The sequence below is a fragment of the Cupressus sempervirens genome, chromosome 9, assembly GCF_028749045.1.
Source record: "Cupressus sempervirens isolate cs-2001-9-10 chromosome 9, ASM2874904v1, whole genome shotgun sequence".
Lineage (NCBI taxonomy): Eukaryota > Viridiplantae > Streptophyta > Pinopsida > Cupressales > Cupressaceae > Cupressus > Cupressus sempervirens.
The window spans coordinates 728,133,616-728,155,168 of NC_143126.1; the positions used below are offsets into that span (position 1 = coordinate 728,133,616).

Sequence of the window (21,553 nt, forward strand, 5' to 3'; positions counted from 1 at the left end):
TTTTCTTCATGACCCTCATCAAGGGATTCATAACAATTCTTGCAACACATTATTAGAACCATGGATGGAACAGAATTCTGATCAGGTGACAACAAGCATGACCAAGAACAATTCAAACATGCATATTCATACAAGGTTTTCACAAAGGGATTCATAATGAATCAAAATTAGGGAAAGGTGGAGTCTTTGAACCAGGAGAAGTCAAGCACAACACCAAACAGATGCCCAATCGGGGCTATATACCAAGAACTTCCATCTTCCATTTCAACATACCATATTCATACAAAATTTGCGCTGACAGGTAGGGGCCCATAACACCCTACCCTTTCTCCCTCTTCTCATCCTGAGAAGAGACCCTACACTAGTTGGAGTCCGACTAAGCAGACCTTTCCCAAAATTGGTCACTTCTGCCCTCTCCAAGGGTGAGTAATACCAAAACACCCATGCAAGAAAAATCTCAAAATTGCAAACATAAACAAGAAAGGAAATCATCCAAAAATAACATGGTTTGCAAAGCTTCCCAACATACCCACAAACATACAAACATTGAAACAAAAACAAGGTAGCATAAACATGAAACAAACATGGAAACTGAACAAGGGAGATGAGAATTTCCTACCTTCACAAAGAGGTAATGGCAATGAACAAGTTGAGTAGAGCTTCCCTTTCCTTGCTTCAATCTTCAAGAACTCCTCTCTAAATGTAGAGATTGGGTAACAACCTCTACTAGTCCAAGAAAGGCCTCTAAATAAGTCTCAAACTCAACCACCCAAAAGGATCAATAACTTCTCCCACCCACTAACAATTCTAGAAACTTCTAACTCAACCCACACTATGGTTAAACACTAGAAGGAGGTGAGATAAGGCAACTCATGGTAACCACTTGCAATTTTCGCACAAAGGTAAAATGAGACTTTTTGAGTGATCTCCAAAGTCAACAAAAGGGGCTTAGGGGTTGGAAAAGACCCCTAACCCATACCCATACCCTTTGGGTATAATAATTTCATGATTTAAGCCTTAGGAAAAAGGTTTAGAGCCAAACAAAATCTAGGAATAAAATAGGACCTTCTAACTACTCTAACATTGCAAATTAAGCACTAATTCGGATTAAGGGATGATTAACCTCGATTAAGAACCCAATTAGCAAACTGACACTAACTTAAACCAACTTGGGTCCAAAGGTTACACAACTAACCCTAATTAGCACACTGAAGAACATAAACAATTTATGAGTGTCAAGCGACACTAAAAGAACATAGTTACGAACACTAACATTCACTGAACACAGAAAGATACATACATACATCTCACAGTACAATACGTGAATTACGAACAACAAGGTTTCCAAAATTAGCACATAGAGATCAGTTCTGTTCCTCTGTCAGTTTCCTTGACTAAAATATCTGCACACTCATTGCACACATCAATAATCCCGAAAATCACATGTACATATATACGTATAAGAAATTCACATAAATTGAAACATACATAAATCAGGGTTTCTTTCATCCTACTTAATTCTTAACCATTAAAAAAAACTCTTAAATCAAAGTATCAATCGTACATTTACCGATTTCATCAACATACATATACATAAAACATTAAATGACAAACATCAATATATCTGAAAGTAACATCACATAACATGAAATAATATAATATGTTCTAAGTATCAGATAATGTCTCGACATCTCGAGTCGTGAGTGTCAAAATGATAAAATAACAACTAAGGCTATGAAGGGTCAGGGCGAGGCCTCACAATTTATATTTGTACAATCCCTTATTGGTTTCAACCGTGTTTGTTTATGGCATTTAAGTTGTGAATAGATTAAAGTTTATATAGATAAAGCGGGATAGGTTTGGTTGAACATGCTCATAGCATAATGTTTTAAACAATGTAGGGTTTTCCTTCTTATTATCTATGCATTTATTACGAGTCCTTATCAATATTTATCAATGAGGCAGTTTTTGTACCAACATTGCATGCTTAACTTGTTTCTAGTGAGTTCTACAACAATTTGCACATGGCAATAGAATTTCGATGACCTATGCAAACTACAATTAGGTTTTTGTAGAGTTCTTCCATTTATTTTAGGTTTGAGAATTTGATGAAATCCTTAATTAAAGAGAGGCTTCATTAATCTTAATAAAGAGAAGTTTCATTAATCTTAATAAAGAGAGGCTTTTTTGGATAACCATTGTAATTCTTTCCAATGCAGTTTATTTTTAGCAGTAATATAGGATAGTAAAATCTCATACCAAAATACCCAAAAAAATTGTGCTAATATTATTTATTCTATTTTTTGACCTTACAATTAATTATCAATTTACTTAGATCTAGTCTACATTTTTATGATCAATGGCTTCCAATCAAAGCATAGTTATCATTGGTTGCTAGTTGTAGATAGGCGTTAGTGTTCTCACCTCCATTTATCTGTAATCATTGTTATGGATCGATGTTCTTGTCATCATTTACTGCTATATGTCATTTTAGCATATTTTTGCTTCCAATGTGCAACAATAGTAATCATGTGTATCCTTTCTTTATGTGTTCATGCTCATAAGACACAATTTAAGGATTGTAGCTGAATTTTCATTCTATTGGGGTGCTTCCATACAGTTCAAGTGAGTGAATTTGTTAATTTGTTTGTTTGTTTGTTTGTTTTTTTTTTTTTTCCAATAATTTTAAAAAATTTATTAAGTGATGATTTTGCATGTAGCTTGATTTCAATTTTGGTTGCCTTATTTTTGTTTTCTACAGTGCAGGTTTAGTTAGCAAATATATTACCTGTCGATTGTTTTTTTTGTCTATTATGCTTGTACAATTCAATGTAGATCTTTATGTGTTAAAATGTTTTATGTATTTCCATAATTTTCCAATTGACTTCTCTCAGAGTCCTTTTAATAAGTAGTTAGATTAATTTTCATTCTTTTGATTCATAGTTCTCACAAATTATTTATTTTGTTTTGGGCTTGTCAGGACCCTAGAATGTATTTGATTCGAGGTCATTAATTACTTGTTCTAGAATATACCTAAACATTTCTATAACAGACGATCCCCAAAGCCGTCAATTCTTCACTTGTCAATGACATGTATAGATTTATAGATCCTCAATTAATGACTTTTGTTACACCGCAAAGGTGCTAAGATTTGATCAGAGGCAGCTCGTATTGTGTCTGTTGTTGCTACATTCATATTATGAAGAATACACATGTTTCTCTTTTATGCCATTACAAATTTCTTCACATGCTCATATAAAGATAGATCCATCCTAATAAATATTTGAATAGTTATTTATTTCAATATAAAATAACTTTCCACTAAAATCTCTATTATAGGTGGAGATTCATTTTCATTTCATTTTATTTAGTAGTCAAATTACATTGCCTCCATTTGACCATGGCGAAAAATGATGGCTTTCTCTTCTACGTGCTTGACCAAAGCACCTTCTATCTTCCCTTTCATTTAGCTTATTAGTCAGTCTTGGGAAATGAAGCATTGGCTGTGAGTTGTTATGGTGATGTATATGTTCTCCCTGCACTATTCAATTGATTGTATGGTAGCAGACACGAATCTTTTCTCAATTGTCTAGTGAAGACTTTAATATGTTGAGCTTTTGTCCTTTTAGATATTTTTGTCTGTCATATTTCCTCTATGAAAGGCTAGAAATGAATGTTCATATGGTTTTTGCGTATGATTGTTTCATTGAAGGAATAAAGCATGCATAGAGTTTTTACATCTCCTATAATCTCAACATAGCTATTTTTAGTTGAAAGTATTTCTGTTTATAGTGATGTGTGAAATATGAATATTACATTCTCCTTTCTTAGACCATTAGATTCGCACGACAACACTTAAATAGTAAACTATTATGCGTATCTTATCAAGGAGGACACTTGGTTTTTTTTTTTCAAACTTTTTCAAACTTCCCTTGAATATGTTACATTTTAGTTTACGATTTAGCCACTACCTTAGATTGGTAGAACATGCACACCTATCAATATTAAATCCACATGGCCATATGACACTAGATTATAACTTTATATTGTCCTTTGTTTTTTTCTTGATGCTTGCGATGCTATTACAGTTAGCAACATTGATATGAATGATCATATATAAATTGTTTAAATGCAAATTTTCTCATATCTTCATTTTCACTTCTACATTTGTCTCCCTTGTGAAAACTATTGTTCTGATGCTATTTTCTCTTAGACCTGCTTTATGGATTGATTGAGAGGATACCACTACTTTCCCTTATCTTGGGGGCTTTAGTAGCACATTGACCTATTAATAAACCATTTCTACTTTTTTGTTAAAAACAATGATGAGAGTGTCTTTTGCAGTGCTGAATCTCGTTATCAATATATTGTTATAGATGAGAATGCTGAAAAACACTCTATTTTCAATCAAACAAGTTGCAATAAAACCACACGACAGATCCTCTAGAATACAACTACCAATTAGAGCCTTTCGCATGTAACAAGATAAAAAAGGGATAGAAACACTAAACTCGTCCTCCTACATTCTAGAACTACGCTCGCTATCATTTCCCCATTCCACACTTCCCTCCCCCCTAAACCATCGACGACAGGGACTGGAGCTACTCGCAGAACACTTGTTTAAATAACTATAACCAAACAAATCTTTCTATTGTCACAACTATATTCAAATAGGTAAATTATATAATTTATATATTAATTATATTATATTAAAATTAGATAATATATTCATTTAAAATAATCATTCCTTAAAAAATCGTCGTTATTATTATTATTATTTTATTTCTATACTACTATATAACTATAAGTACTTAGCCATTCTATGACATATTGATCCACCTAATCACCACCCACACATTTTTAACACCGCTTCATTTTATTCAAACTATATGAACTACTTTATGAACATATTTATACTATTGATTAGATTCCATTTAGATACTACATTAACATTAAATATCGATTAAAATCGCCTCACTTTAAAAGTATTAGGGCAATGGCCTCGTAGAGTGAAAATTTGCCGAGTTGAATGGAATATTGAAACCCTAGGTAACCAAACAAACCCTAGGAAAAGCTTGTTCTATTTCTACATAAACATATCCATGTCATTAAACTTTCAATCACGCAGTCATCAGTTTTTGATCAAATAGATTGTTTTAGGGTTTGTTTGCGTCTGCGGCATATGGTGCAGTGCAGATTAGGGTTTTCTTTCAAGAGGGCAATGATGTTAAAATTACCTATTTTATGAGGGAGATGAGATAAATGCTCCCTAAGAATGCAAAAACCAATGGATCCTGCTGAGCCTATTGTTGAAATCCATTGAGGTGATGATTTTCTCTCTCTGAATCTTATCATGTATTTCCAAAATATCAGACTACAATTATCTGATCAATGGCATGAGTAAGGGCACTGTATATTCACGAATTCTTGTTTTTCTTTTGTTTCGTTTTATTGTACTTCACATATATTTGGTTACAATTTAAATTTTTTAGTGGTCACTGTATGGATGCTAGCTTTTTGATTTTACCGTGGTCAATATAGCTATAGGTTTTAAAAGTCTTGAAGGACCCTTCAATAGGTATAGTTTCGATAAGTTTCAGGGTTTAATGTTCTTAGGTAACACCTTTCAATCCAGGTGCGTGAGTCATAATGCATAAGCTATTCGTTTGTGATTTTGGAGTTTTAGCTGTCGGCGTAAAACTCGTTCAAAATCTAAGGCCGGATGCACTAGGCGCTTGGATAAATAGATTCTAAAAGCCCAGGCATTTATTTTAATTTTATTGTTCAAATTGAAACTTTATTTTGGCCTGTTATAGCATTTTCGTAGATCCTTTATTTTGGGATTCCTTGAAAGTGAAACCTTTACCTGGACCAGCTGTGATTCACCAGGGATTTGCAAAATTGCATTCACGCCTAAGATGTTGGGCATTTTGTTAGTTATTTTGTCCTCTTAAAATCGTCTGTGTCGCTATTCATGTTATAACAAATGATCCTGTATAATCTGGAGCCATCTGCTCATGGGCAGCTTATAATTATAGTGTGATTTTGTTGACCTTGAATTAATGGTGCCAAGTCTGTTATCTGTTTATCGTGATAAGGATTACAATGGCCTGTGATGAATCAGAAAATCACACCATCTTTCGGAGCTTATTGGCCCTTTGGCCATGCTGACTTAATTCTGCAAATCTGAGGCTATTTTCTGATATTTCACAGGAATTCAATGATGTAATTTGTAGCCTTTTATGTTTCTAGTTTTTGATTATTGCTTTCTTGTCATAAACTTTGTTTTTGATTATTGCTTTCTTGTCATAAACTTTTGAGTGTGGGTCTCATCTGTTGACTCACTGGTTTTTGTTTTTAATTTGATGTGAATATAGATATTTTCATTAGGGTATGTTTTTAGAGTTGGGTCGGTTTTCTTCCAGTATTAAAGGATTGGTTTTCCTTTATTCGTATGTTTCCCCATTCCTCAAGTCTGCATGTTTTATTGTTTCGATTTTTATTATACGGAGCTTGTTATTTGCCTTGGCTTTTTTGAATGTTATACCTGATAAAAAAGCAGAGACCAGTGAAATATAATGAGCTGGCCTTTCGTCAACTTCAGGGAAATTATTTGCACCGTTTAATGGGTGAATCACTGTAGGTTATGCCTTTGACAGCAGATTCAATCCACGGTGCGACATCAATGTAAAATGCTATACCTTTAGAATAGAACCCTGTATGTGTGTGTAATGGGTAGTCTCTAGGCTGGGCAAATTTGGTGTATTGTAGGTTTTGATTTGCGCCCTTCGAAAGGTAGTGGTATTGAGGTTTTTAGCTAGCCAATTTCTTATATTTCGCATCTCCTTAGCAATTTGTTTTAGTCAATGAGTTGTCTTCCGCTATGTTTTGCTGGGGGCTTAATTTTATCAAGGGTTTTTTTTAATTTGTGTTGGTTGGGTATATGGAGGCTATGTTCATCTTTGCTTCAATCTTGCATAAATTACTCATCTACATTAACATGAGTAAAGATAAAGCATGAGTATCATCTTAGTAAAAGCTACAGTAGGGAGATCAAATTATGTGCTCAACAGGTGTATGTACTACTTATGTAATGCCCTAAAATTAGATCATCTTTTAAAATCAAAATGACTGCTTGTTAATTTCTGCAATTAGGTTAAAGATTATAATCTGAGTTGCTTACTTGCCCCAACTAGCTGATGATTGTGTTTTGTTGGATAACTTGTATTGAAAACTTACTGAATATAGATAAAGGTAAATCCAGAGTTGTACAGCAACTGAAGAATTTCTGTTAATGATAATGCAGCAATTTGATACATTTTTGTAACACCCCAATAGCTAAACTTGTTACATACAACGATGAATGCCCAAGGATAAATTCCTCAAAGCAAGATATGTATCCGATTTAAAATACAAAGTTGTCTCTAGACATTAATAGAAGTTCAAGAGATCCTAAACATCAAAGGATCAAACTCGTTATCCTATATTAACAGTTCAAAAAGCATGTGGAGTAAAATATATCACCAGTAGTAATAACCTATAAGATTGTTACAGCTTTATGCAGAAACCAGAGCAATTACCAATGATAAGCACAATTTCAAAACTAATGCTATATGAAACACAGTTTCAAAAATAAAGCTGTGCATAAAGCCACACAAACGGTTTTGTACATGAAGTCAACAGCATACAAAGCTTCCTATCCGGACTTTGACTCGCTTACCTTGACATCCTTAAAAAGAACCTTGATATTTCGAATTTTCTATTATCAAATTTTCAAATTTGATATTTTGGATTTGCTATACCGAAATTTGTTATTAGCCGATAGGCTATTATAGGTGGACATTTCGCTCAAAATCTGTTCGTCTCTTAAAACAACTAATGGTTTTTGAATGGTTTTTGAGGTGATTTGCAGTATTGAGGAAATGCAGTATCTAAACACAACTTTTAATTCTGATTCTGGAATATACAGACCTGGTCCCGGCCATAACTTTTAAACATGTTCCAGTTCCATCAATGCTCCTCAACACGGTAACCGGAGGTCCCGGTACAACCGGTAAAAAAGCCAGCCCAACCGGTAAAACACCTGGCCCATCGGCCAGTTGTGATTCGTGCATGCTTCTTGTGAGCTTCAGTTGATAGCGAATCTCGGTTTGTTTTTTTTTGCAAGTCTATAAATTGAGGAATCTTGTAGGAGGGATTGAAAGCGCGACCTCCTAGGTGTAATGGTATGGCAATCTTTGCTTAATGAATCAAGGAGAAATAGTGGGAAATCTGTTGTTAAAGGCTTTCTGAACAGATTCGAGAGGTTTGCAGAGTCTCTGGCAGTCTCGTCGGGAATCAGGAGGTTCGGGGTTTGAAACTCGGTGAGAGCGGCCAGGGTTTGTCCAATTCGCGGCCTCATGACTTCTGATTTGGTCACTGGATCTGCTCTTCTTCTGCAACAATGCATAGGCACAGCAGGCCCAGTGCTTCCTGATATAATATCGACCGAAACCTTGCAGATTGAGAATGGTGAGGTTTTGTACTGTGGAATGAGCTCCAGAGAGTTTTAACGACGATTTTCAATCTTTCTTTGGTGGCTGCGACCCCCTGGTTGATCTGAGCATTAAGGTGCTTAAGTCCCCCTTGATCAAACATGCGGTGGTCAGAATTTGTGTGCATCAGGCCGTTAAACAGACAACGGATTTGCATTTCTGCGCGGGAGAAAACGTGAAGGAGGCCTCAGCTACCCTGAACTGCACGTGGGAGTTTGGGGCTCAAAGGAATTCTTGATTATAGTCTCGAAGATTCTACTGATAACGCTTCTTGTGACCAAAGGGTTCTTGAATACAGTTCAGACTATGGTTCGACTCTCTGTCAATTCGGTAAGGAGTTTTAGGTTTTTTTTAACAAAGTACTGAGATTTTTGGCTAAATTTAGTAGGTTGTTTTCTTGAATATGCTTTTTAACTGAACCTTGTATTTGGAATTTGCTATTTACTCCCTCAACTCGACCGATTGGTGAAGAATGCAGTCGAATGATTTGGGAATTCGTATCTATCTGCTTTATTTTCCTTCAGTCCGAAAAACTGTTCTTCTGTCAAAAGGATTTTCGATGTTTGATTTACTTTTGTAGATTACGGTAGCGCCAAAAAATTTCAGAACATTTTCTGTACTAAGTACACCCAAAATCAGGCATATACGGATTCTGAATTCAATAGTTTTTCTGTTAGGCTTTTATTTCTGTAAACCTTAAGTTAGCCTAATACCTTCTTAATCATTTTAAAGCTAATCCTATTATGAGTTTTTTGTCAAATAATATTTTGATTTTTCCCTATCCCTGTATTCTAGCTGATGAGGAAGCTGCATTCCAAAAAACATGCCTCGGTTTTACCGGCCTGCATGTCCTAAGACGGATAGGTTTTCAATTGATGAGAATTGTGGAGTTAAATTGATGGGAAAGGAGGGCTTAAACAAACCCACCAGAGCTTTGTTTTACAACGCTCGGTAGGGTTTTCCCTGCATTCTGAACTAGTGAACAAACCGTCTCTTACAAATGGTTTTAAATTCTTTTGCCAAGTAGCATTTGGATCTAAATATATAGGCCATCTGACATGCGTTACGCTGAATCTCGTGAATCCTGAATCTTGAGTGGATGTGTATATTTGGCCCAATCTGCATTTGTTATGTTAAATTTTGATTGAATTTGTATAATTTTGCCAAATTCACATATGCTATATGCTATATCTTGTGTATGATTATTTTTGTTCAGGTGAGCTTTGCATGTGAAGATCACGGCTCTTTGCCCTCTACCTCTTCTAGAACAGGTAAATTAAATTGAGAAGAGCATTTCTACATGCTACTTTCTTTGCCAGCTTTTTTGATTTACAATTTCTTTGCCCTCTACCTCTTCTAGAACAGGTAAATTAAATTGAGAAGAGCATTTCTACATGCTACTTTCTTTGCCAGCTTTTTTGATTTACAATTTTCTCCACTTCCTAACAACTGCCCATCCACAAATAGATAGATCTACAGAAAATAAAAGATGATTACCCTTCTCAGACACCACCGCCGACTCTTTATATTCAATTTTTTTGCGCTCTCTTTGACACAATCTGAAAAATTCTGAAATAGGGTCCATCTCAAGCGTCTCCGGACCAACTAAGGGCTGCAACAGTGGTTCAAAAACCTATAAAAAGAATTACATTTATAACCATTCTTATAGCATCGTCAAAATAATAATAATAAGAGTTTTAGAATTAGAGCATATACCTCCCAAACTTTTGTAACATTCCCACTATCAACGAAAATTGCACCAGCGATAGATTCCACTATATCAAGAAGAACCTTTCGAGGATTTAAATGATCACAATGCTGCTTTGGTTCATTTTCGAAGACTTGAATGAACTTATCGATCTGGAAATAATAAATATTTATTAATACTACATTATAAGTTAGTAATAATAAAGAAGACTGAACAAAGAATTATAGAAAATAATCATACATTTTTTTGCATTTTTGGTTGTTCAAAACGAAGGTATTTAAAAAGTCCATGCTGAACTGTCAGACAAGCCAGATTTTCATTTTGGTGTCAGAGATTGGCAAATTGCAATTTTGTCAAAACACCTTACAAATCTGGGTAAGTGTTGTATGGGTAAACAGCAACTGACTGACCAACAATTCAACTGCAAAGAAAATTTCTTAATTACCTTGTGATTGTTCAAACTAGTCTTAGGTAATTGTTAATTTACAAAATTACCTTGTGATTGTTCAAACTAGTCTTAGGTAATTGTTAATTTACATAATTACCTTGTGATTGTTCAAACAATTACCTAAGACTAGTTTGAACAATCACTAGTTTGAATAATTAAGAAATTTTCTTCGCAGTTGGAATTGTTGGGGGTTTGGAGGAGGGTGAAGAGATTAAATCATGAGTTTTTGGGAGATGCCATTTTGGGTCAGTCGGTTGCTGTTTACCTATACAACACTTACTCAGATTTGGAAGTGTGATTGTTCAAACAATTACCTAAGACTAGTTTGAACAATCACTAGTTTGAATAATTAAGAAATTTTCTTCGCAGTTGGAATTGTTGGGTTTGGAGGAGGGTGAAGAGATTAAATCATATGAGTTTTTGGGAGATGCCATTTTGGGTCAGTCGGTTGCTGTTTACCTATACAATACTTACTCAGATTTGGAAGGTGGTGTTTTGACAAAATTATGATTTGCCAATGTCCAAAATGAAAATATGGCTTGTCTGGCGGTTCAACATGGGCTTTTTAAATACCTTTGTTTTGAACTATCAGAGATGCAAAAAAAGGTATGATTATTTTCTATAATTTGTTGTTCAGTCTTTTTATTTATTACTAACCTACAATGTAATATTAATAAATATTTATTATTTCTAGATCAATAAGTTTATTCAGACTTAGAAAATGAACCAAAGCAGCATTGCGATCATTTAAATCCTCCAAAGGTTCTTGTTGATATAGTGGAATCTATCACTGGTGCTAGTGGGAATGTTACAAAAGTTTGTGAGGTATATGCTCTAATTCTAAAACTCTTATTGTTATTATTTTTATGATGCTACAAAAATGGTTACAAGTGTAATTCTTTTAATAGGTTTTTTAACCATTGTTGTAGCCCTTAGTTGGTCCATAGATGCTTGAGATGGACCCAATTTCAAAGCTTTACAAATTGTGTCAAAGAGAGCGCAAAAAGATTGAATATAAAGAGTTGGAGATGGTGTATGAGAAGGGTAATGATCTTTTATTTTTTGTAGATCTATTTGTGGATGGGCAGTTGGTGGGAAGTGGAGAAAATTGTAAATTAAAAAAAGCTGACAAAGAAAGTAGCTTGTAGAAATGCTCTTCTCAATTTAATGTAGAATCATCAGCATCTCGAGCATGGATTGTAGAAATGCTTTTCTCAATTTAATGTAGAATCAACATCTCGAGCACGAAAATGTTCCATGGATGCATGACACATTGCCAATTTTGGTATCTTGTAGCTTTATCTATCACACCACTTTAGCCCTAGAGCCATTGACGGCCACAGAAGAAAAAGACCTCAAGCTCGCAAAAGATAGATTGCGTACATTTTGCAAGGCCTATGAAGCAAACTGCGTTCCTTTGTTAATAGATGCTGAATTTATCAATTGATGAGCTTAATCTCTTTATAAACAATGGTTCATAAGGAACATCGACACCACTTGGTGAAGGTTTTGAAAAATGGGGTTGCAAGTAGAGTAGGTTTAACCATGGAGGGAACTCCATTGTGCTTATGCTGGGGTAGATTTGGAATGAGTGATCTCTTAGGAAGTCCTGGTGCTTCACTTATGTGAGCATCACCTAGATCCAATAAGTGTTAAAGTGTTCCATTCATTCTCATGAGAGATAAAAAATGGGTCAATAAGTTTTAACTCAAAAACCAGGTAGTTAAATGATGATGACAATATCACAATTTGGTTTGATGTGGAAAATATCTCCTATTATGGAAATATGGTCTATCCCAAGTGTTAGCTTACCACACACCTTAGCAATTTAGCAATAAAAGTCAAGATATCATTCTAAGTGTAGCTGTGTTGGTTTGGCTTCCTCACATATCTTAAAGAAATAAATAGATCTACATATGTTCCTTACAATCAATGAAAGTCCATCTTTTTACATCTAGTATAAATTTTTACAAATACCACGCAGTTTCAAGAGTATGTTACTTCATCAAAATTGCAAACAACAAGGAATGCATAATCTTCTTATGTCTATGACTTGAACTTTTTATTTTAAAATTTTTGATAAAACATTAAATAGTGGTTTAACTTTTAAATCTTTTTTCTATTTATTAACATTAGAAATTAGATTTCCATCATGTAATATGTGTAGATGAAATAAGGGTTAAGGTAGTTTTCTATTCTTTTCTTTTGGATTGATTTATTTTGGAGGACTTCTTTTATTTGGAGAGGAAATTTTATTGTTGAGTACAAGTTTTGAATATTGTAAGAGTTTAATATTTTAATATTTTGTTGGGATGGGTGATCTTTTGGGAAGAACCAATTCTTCACCTTTGTGAATTTCATCTATAGGTGCGAAGTGTTCATTCATTCTTTTGAGAGATGGGTTCATCCCAACCATTAATTGTGATAGAAGGGCCAATGAATTTGACTTGACAACTTCGCAATTGAATCTTAATAGTAGTTTGATAACTTGACATGGATCAATATAACTATAACAAGAATCTAGAATTTTCTCATTCAAAAGAAAAAAAATGTTTCATCATCCATAGCTTAATCCCTTAACATTATCAACTTAGTATGGTTATATTTATATATTTATGTGGACAAAACCTAGATTGCCATACATGTACAAAAGTAAATATTCAGAAATTTAATATTCTAATCATATTGTCATTTGTATGAATTTTTTATTTAATATTAATAATAATGTAAAATAAATAAGATGAAGGTAAGGATCAAATTCTAAAATTCTTAATCCTTCAAACCATACTATCCGGTAATTGGCTCAACACAAGCTTCCATATCACTAAAGCAATAGTGTAAGGACAATCAAACAAGTAGTTCATTAAGAGTCCATGCAAACAAAATTTGTAGAATTGAAACATGAGTTGTTTTCTTTCTTATTGGGGTTTATATGTTGAAACTATTTTTAACTTTTCTAATTGGTTTACATTGCATATATCCAACAATGGAAACAAGTTATAACATAATATACTTTAAAACATGATATACTTTAAATAACACACGATACCTATGTTTATTATTTGAGTAGGCAACAGTGCATAACACAAACCTTACCATGTTTGTAGTTATAATAACATATCAAATGCAACTTGTCTTGACTAAAGAAACCATGGAAAACAATACTAAATCAAATGTTATTTCTTACAGTTTTGAGTTATGTTTTATTTTGGCTTTATCCACAAATTTTCAAAATAGGATTTCATGTGGAGAATGTTGAATGAATACCCTATAATACATCTTTAATTTAATATTCTTGAACTCCTTTTGATTCTATAGCTAGAAAATGAATCTTACCTCAAATGGATAACTTTTGCCTTATACAAGTTGAAGGTGCTTGAGGATACAAATGTAGAAACACACAATAGCTCCGGTACCAATTTGATAGATGAAACACAAAACAATGTGCTGTCGCACAATAAAATATATTAAATTTCCTTCATCATTTTGTCCATGTCAATTACATTACATGATGCCTCTATTTATAGAGGTCTTAGATTATTTTTGGAAACATCTGCAGTAGTCGACAAAGCACAAATAGACTTTTCTAGAACTATCCAAACATAAACATCTTTTAAAACTTTACCTAACCCTATCAGGTAATGCTCTTGGAATTTCTAGAATCCTCTATTATTAGTTTTTGACAATTTATTTGAGGTGGAAATTACTCACTCCAACAACACCAAATTATTTGAAACCTAGGAGGAGGAAACTAACGATAACATGCAATCAAAATGACTGTCTTTTCCAACTTTTATTTGAATGATTTACTAAGGTGCTCGAGGATACAAACACCAAATTATTTGAAACTTGGAAGAAGGAAACTAATGATAAAATGCAATCAAAATGATTATCTTTTTCCACTTTTATTTGAATGATTTACTTAATCAATTGTCATCCTTCCTTTGTATCCATTTATGACATGGTTTTTGAGCAAGAGAAATTATAGCCTACCAGATAAATATCAAATGGAGACATCAAGATCAAGAGCAATATTATAAGATGATTATGCATGTGAGACATCAAGATCAAGAGTGGTATCACAAGATGATTATGTAGGGGAGGATATCATTTTAAGTGAGTAGCCCAAACATGATAGAAACCAGACAGAGGCATTGAAAGAAGCATCAGAGAATATGACTGGGGAGATGTTGGAATCATTTATGTTCAAGAATTTAAATAGGATGAAATCTAGAGAAAGCTGTAGGTGTATTCATTATCCTCAAGGTGGAATGGCAAAATGTTGGAGGGCAAGAACTTCCAAAAAACCAAGCTTTCTATCACATTTGCAGAGCAGAGCGAGCAGCAAACCCTGTTAGAGTTAGAATGTGAATTTGCTGAAAGCCCACCTATTTAGATAGAAGATCAAATAGATAATCAAATTTTGTGTCTGGGGGCAAATAAGGATACCAAATCTTTTTAAATTTTAATTTCAATTCAATTTTGTGCATCCAAACAAATGCCAATCTATCAAGACTCTTGGGAGGTCACTTGCCCCGTCCTAGTACTACTTCATGCAATATGCCAATTCTTGTCCAATTTTGACAACTAAATAGGCCTTAAAGTTTAACTTATACTATATATTAATATACTAATAGCTAATGTTTATGGGTCGACTATAATCTTCAAATTTCACTTCAACTTTGTTTGATGCTATGGGTTGACTATAATTTTGAAATTTCATGACAATTTTAATATCTTGCATACTTTCTTTAAAGGTTTTTTGGGGTGGCATTCTTTTCCTTATTAACATATAAGTAGATTATAATATTTCTTGATATACAATATCTTGTTTGTCTTAATTATTCTACTTTTATAAAAATTCATAATACACATTTTTAAAAAGTACTTGAAATCAAGTTGTTATGTTCCTTGAGTTTTGGGATATTTCCAAGCATATATATCTCTAAGTGCGTGCACAAACCCACCAAACTAGCAAGCTTATACCTTGGCCAAGAATGTATTATTCTTGTTTTTTCCTCTTAATCCTTTTATACTTCACTTGAGCACACACATATATTCTAGGCAACTTAAACCTTGAAAAAGACTTAAGAAGTCAAGACACCTAACAATGATAATACACATGGAAAGGAAGACCAATACAAACGAGAGACCTAGCACTAGGAGATTGATAGTCATACAAGCCACCTTGAAGTAGACAATAAGAGCAATGAGATAGACCAAACCAACTGCAAACACCAAGAACAATTAAAGAGATGCCCCAAACAAAGGATGCTAACCATCCTACCTAGCCCAACCAATAAAGAAAAAATGGAGAGCCTAAGGCCAAACCTCAAGATCCACAAACACCAAGAACAAAAGAACAAGTTGACACAATGAAGCAGCCAAAAGCTCCAAAACCTAGAAAAAGTAGAGCAAGCAATGAGAAAAAATAAACAAATGACACTAACAAATAAATACTCAATGTGTTTTTTTGGAACATGTAGACTCCACATATATCCTAATGGTACCAACAAAGCATAAATCTGCTCATAGTTCACAACTCCCCCTTTCATTCCTATTAAGAAGTGTATTGAATTTTTCTCTTAGAATAACCTTGTGGTTGTTTATTTGGTTGAAAATTTCATTGATTTAATTTCGTACTTTTTTCCCAACATTACAAATGGGTCTGTATATATTGATAAGAAAGAATTCAAAGATTTATGTTATTTTCATCCAACAACCTTGTTAGTTATGGTTATTGATTTAGGTTTCAAAGCCTACTTTCCTGAGATCCCAATGGAATAGGTACTCCTCCATAGGTTCCTTTTGATTGATTGAACTCTCCTTGCCATAACCCAAGTGTCTTTTTTAGATTGGCTGCCTTTCCCTTTGATAGTTTGGCTTCTTGTAAGAGTCCAATATGTGATTTAATTATTTTTAGTGAACACTTTAGTAAGTGCTATTTGTTGTGGGTGTTCAAGATTGTGTATTCCATGTAATCTTCATGATTCATTGAGAAGGCACTTCCCCTTCCCTACGTGGAATAACAAAGTGATGTTGGTTTGATTTTTAGTCAGACTAGCTTGGGAAACTAATTGTACTATAGGTTTCCTTCCCATTCTCCTTGTTGAATTCCTAATAGATTCTCCTAGTCATTGTATATCTTTGCCAAATTTAGGCTAGATGCATCATTTTGAAACTCATTCCTAGGTTCTTCACTTTCTCCTTCATTATTATTTATTTCTTCTAGGAATCCATGATCTATTTCTTCTTTTAATTTTGAGATTACCACTTCTAATGCAAGATTCTTGTCTACAATTTCTTCATTGGCTTCCTCTGCGTAACAAATTGTTTCTACCTCTAGGGCAACTAAAATTGCTCTACCATTGTCCTAGTCTTGAGAGGACTCTTTTGTTAAAATTTTTACTCTATTGATCATCTTTGTTTTCTCCTGATGTTAAAATCCTTGGTTTTTCTTCTCGCCTCATCTTCTCACTTTGTGCTTGAAGGTTTTCTCCAATTTCTATATGTTGATTTCCTACCTTTTTGTTGTTGGGTTTATACCGCAATTGAAGTTCCTTGGGTTTATACCGCAATTGAAGTTCCTCCCTTACTTGGTCATGTGTCTCAATGAATGATCTGAACTAAGTCTTCTAGGTAAGATATATTTGTTTCAATTTTTTTTCACTACCCCTTCCTAGTTTAGATCCAATTTCAAAGTCTTAAATACTTGAATGGATGGATATTTGACATATAATTTCCAAAGTTTTCTAATTCTGGGATTGAAAAAGCCTCACCCCAATTTCTTTAAGAGTGTAAGAATTTGTCTGAGGGAAAAATTCACCCAAGATCGAAGAACTCGAACACAAGCACAATTGTAGACCAAAAGAGTATGATCAATATATCAAAGCATGTCCTCTACATCACTTTGTATATACACACTAGGAGTGCCTATATATAAAGGCCTCTCAAGATGCATCTAGAATGTCTCTAGAAAGAGCCAAGAGATAAGATAAGCATGACAATTGAGCACACGTCTTATCCTTCATTCTAGAGGAGAGGATAAGAATGACAAGGTGTATCTCAAGTGGAGATGTTGTAGATACCATGTACATAAAAGAGGTGCGAACTCTTACATTGTCAACATGACAACTCACAAGAGTATGCATACTCCTAGGTGACTAATAAATAAATAATAAAAAGATGCATTAACCTGAGTAAACGTAAGTGTAAATAGTGAATACTTATTTACACCAACAAAGAGTTATGTTGAGATATATCAATACTTTAAACAATTCACTTTTTAAACACTTCACTTTAACTGATAGTTAACATAATATATTTCATTGATAGTTGTGTGTTAGAAAATGTGACCTGTTGGGAGCACGAATCAACAAACAAACATTAGTTAAAAACCTCAAATATGCATCAAAGACTCATCAAAATGAAAGAACATTAACTAACTAATGCTTGCTTGAGTTTTGCAACTCTAAGCAGCCAACAAACCAAATCCTTCAGCCACCTCTACAGCTCAACAAAGGCACCTATGAGAGGCCTTGTTGGTGTGTTAAGATGAGAGGTATGTTTGGTGTGCTCTCCCAAACACAACAAAGTATTGAATCTCTTGAGTGGATGTGCAAATGTGAGTAATGATGAAATATGCATCTAAGCTACATGGAAATGAGAATGCACAAGTAAACTAGATGAACAATGCAAATGCAAAGCTAAACTAGCTACCAAATGGTTAGTATGTATCTAAAAATCACTATGAAAACTACTATGAAAGCTACTATGAGAACTCAAATTAGTATGCAAACTCAACTAAAAACTCAAATCTCAAACCAACATGATAACAATGCAATAATGAGAGATGCAAATGCTTGAGACAAGGCTTCTATTTATAGGCTTCAGGGAGGGCTTGGTGAGGTGGCATCCATGTAGATGCCACATAAGGTGACATGCAAGCCATGCAAATGGTCAAGAATTTAAAGTTTGCTCACACATGTGTGAACAAACTTGAGAAGAAGAGTGGGAGACAAGAGTGCAAAGGGGAGTGTGTAGGCATGCCATCTCACACGCGTGAGCACACTCTTAGGCTAATGAGGGGGATTAGGAAGGAGATTAGGCTGATTAAGTGGGATTAGAGAAAAAGTAGGCTTAAGAGGATGAAAATGATGGTTATAGGCTAAGCTCTAGGTTAGGCTTAAGATTAAATTAAATGAAATTTAATTTAATCCTGAGTTCAGAGGAATTAATAGGATGTGAGGATTAAATAAACAAAATTTATTTAAAAAAGGGGATGATGGAGGATCATGTGTTCAATTAATTTAACACATTAAGGCTAGGAGTATTTAAATTAAATTTAAATATTTAGGAGAATGAACTCATTTAATTAAAATAATTTAATTAAATAAGTAGAAGAATGTGAGCAATATAATTAATTAATTAATAATCAATTACAATGTCACGAGCAATATTAATAAATTAATATAGTATTTAGGGATGATTTTAAGTGTCTACATTTTGCCCTTCTTTGATGTGATGTCGGGATGATATCATATCAAAGAAAAGAAAATATAGGTTGCCCCAGAGAAGGTAGGAGTCCTAGGAGTTGTGCCGAAGCGACGACAGGGGAGGAGGGTGCCCCCTTGAGGAAATGAGGTGAAAAAGGAATATATTTTGCCCCATTTTCTCGAAAATAGACACGGGAAGGAAAAGGGAAACCAAAAGGCTAAAAAAAAGAAGGCCTTGCATGACTTGGTGGTAAGATTGACATGAAGCAGGGTGAAGTGGATAATCTTTAATTGAAATGCAACTTAACTACATGAATGCATGAGATTCAAATATTTTCATATGGGAGAGCACCTTATTTTGATATTGCAAGAGTTATGCATCAAATGCTATAGTAGCATAGATGACAATATTCCTTTGCGTGGACTAGACTCTCAACACAATAGATGTAGGTTTCAGAGTCATGATGGAACAAATGACATATACACACTAGAGAGGTCTGGGCACACCTAAAGTCTTGTGAGGGATCTTGGTGGAAAGTGTGCTAACCCGTTGCCCCTAGTGAGCAATGCATAATCATAACTTGAAATTGACATAGATGTGCTAAAGAACCATGAAAATAGATCATATCACAAAATGACACGTGTAATCATGTTAAACCATTCAAATGATACCAAGATATTGAAGATCGAGGCATACTTGGGAAGGCTATTACTGACACACAAAGATAAAATCAACAAAAAAACGTTATGAGCAAGTAGCCATTCAATCCACCGTGTTTGTCATGAACTTGATTTTGATAGTGGAATTTGTTAAGCCTGTGCAGGAAGGATTCATCCTGTAAGGCAAAAATAGATTGTTTGATTGAATTGTATTGAAATGTTTGTGATTGTTCACTAGCAATGGTGTGAAAGGAACAATGTTCTTAAATCATTTAGTCTCAGTGTGAATTTGTGTAAGTTTGTTTGCAATCACTATTTTGATAAGCTCAATTTGATGGGTTGAAGCTCATTGTCATAAGATAAATAGAAGAATTTGGATAAGATATGAGAAGATAATGGATGAATTGAATTGGAATGGAAGGGGGATACAAGAGAGAAAATGATAAAGTTCTCTAGAGGAAAATGTGTTGAATGGAAGACTAGAAATTTGATCAAGGTATATGCAAATAGATGGAAAAATGAAGGAATTGATTATGGAAACGATTTGAATGAAATGATTAGAAGAAGGGAATATGATTAGATTAGAGGAAAAATGAATTGATTGAATTGATTGGAAGAAGTAAAAATTGATGGAAGGTGGAATGGATTAGAACCGATGACAAGGGATAACCAAGGGATGGGAAATGGATGGGAAGGGAGGAGTTATCCGAATGGAGGAATAATAAATGGGTGGACGAAAGGATATGGTATTGGATAATGGGGAGCCAAGGACCATGTTTCAAAGGAGTCCCAATGCCCCATACCAAGGATAGGAAAATGGAAGACAATATGGTGGGAAAGGATGCATGAAAAGGGAAAGATGGTACGAAGGCTAGCGTGTGGAGGATAGGAAGGCATGTCTTCTTCCAAAGCATGTATAAACCTTTTGTTATTGTGCCTCTAGTATTGATCACGAACATGGGCATGAAAGGGGAATGAATAAGGGATATGGGAGGGAGGGTATGAAAAAAGGGATAATGATATGGATAAAATGTGGGATATATAAGTGGATGAAATGGAAGGGATAACCCAGATCAAGGACATATGAAAGGCGAATGAAAATATGTAGGAGTATGGAAGGAGGATGGACGAACGAACATGACAAGGACTATGGGATGCAAGAGAGGGATAGCATGTCAAGATCAAATATATGGAAGAATTATGGACGTATATAGGATAATTTGTGGATAAGGAGAAAGGGACATGGAAAGCACATATGGATGGATGAAAGGAAAGTGAAAGTCAAGATCAAAGATGGAAAAGGATGATGAACGGTAGATGGAAGTATGGAAGATATGTAAGGAAGAGTGGTATGGATGGAGCTTGCCCCCAGTGTAGAGTGCAAGTGGAAGAGGATAAGTGAATGGATGCATAAGTGGGATTGGAAGACATTGGATACATGACAGGAAAATGAAGGGAGGACTCAAGCATCTAGTTACATGGATGGGATCCCTTGATATCTTTTCCTTTTTTTTCTTTGTTATTTTCAAGGAATTTGAACTAGTTTCTCATAGATGTTGGCAGGATGGTGAAAGAAGGATAAAGTGGATTGGGGAATGGAGGACAATGGCCTATCAAAAATTTGGGATTAAGGGGGTGGAGTAGGTGGGAGGAAGACATGGTTGATGGATGCTAGGTTGGAAGACTTGCGAATGGGTGGATGAAGAAG

The 21,553-nt window shown here is 34.4% G+C and overlaps 1 long non-coding RNA gene, 4 other non-coding genes and 1 pseudogene across 5 annotated transcripts; all 6 read left to right on the forward strand.

The window, feature by feature from the left end:
- The first annotated feature begins 5,173 nt into the window (after positions 1-5,173).
- On the forward strand, positions 5,174-12,548 carry LOC149540776 (uncharacterized). The gene is made up of 3 exons (XR_016356443.1): positions 5,174-5,324; positions 9,751-9,805; positions 11,987-12,548. It is a non-coding gene; the product is annotated as an uncharacterized LOC149540776 (long non-coding RNA).
- Positions 5,213-5,309, forward strand: LOC149540777 (small nucleolar RNA R41). The gene has a single exon (XR_016356586.1). It is a non-coding gene; the product is annotated as a small nucleolar RNA R41 (small nucleolar RNA).
- LOC149540778 (small nucleolar RNA Z155) lies at positions 5,318-5,394 on the forward strand. The gene has a single exon (XR_016356589.1). It is a non-coding gene; the product is annotated as a small nucleolar RNA Z155 (small nucleolar RNA).
- Positions 6,107-6,195, forward strand: LOC149540779 (small nucleolar RNA SNORD96 family). Its single transcript, XR_016356581.1, has one exon. It is a non-coding gene; the product is annotated as a small nucleolar RNA SNORD96 family (small nucleolar RNA).
- LOC149540780 (small nucleolar RNA snoR74) lies at positions 6,553-6,685 on the forward strand. The gene has a single exon (XR_016356576.1). It is a non-coding gene; the product is annotated as a small nucleolar RNA snoR74 (small nucleolar RNA).
- LOC149540781 (proline dehydrogenase 2, mitochondrial-like) lies at positions 8,085-9,036 on the forward strand (annotated as a pseudogene).
- Positions 12,549-21,553: the final 9,005 nt, after the last annotated feature.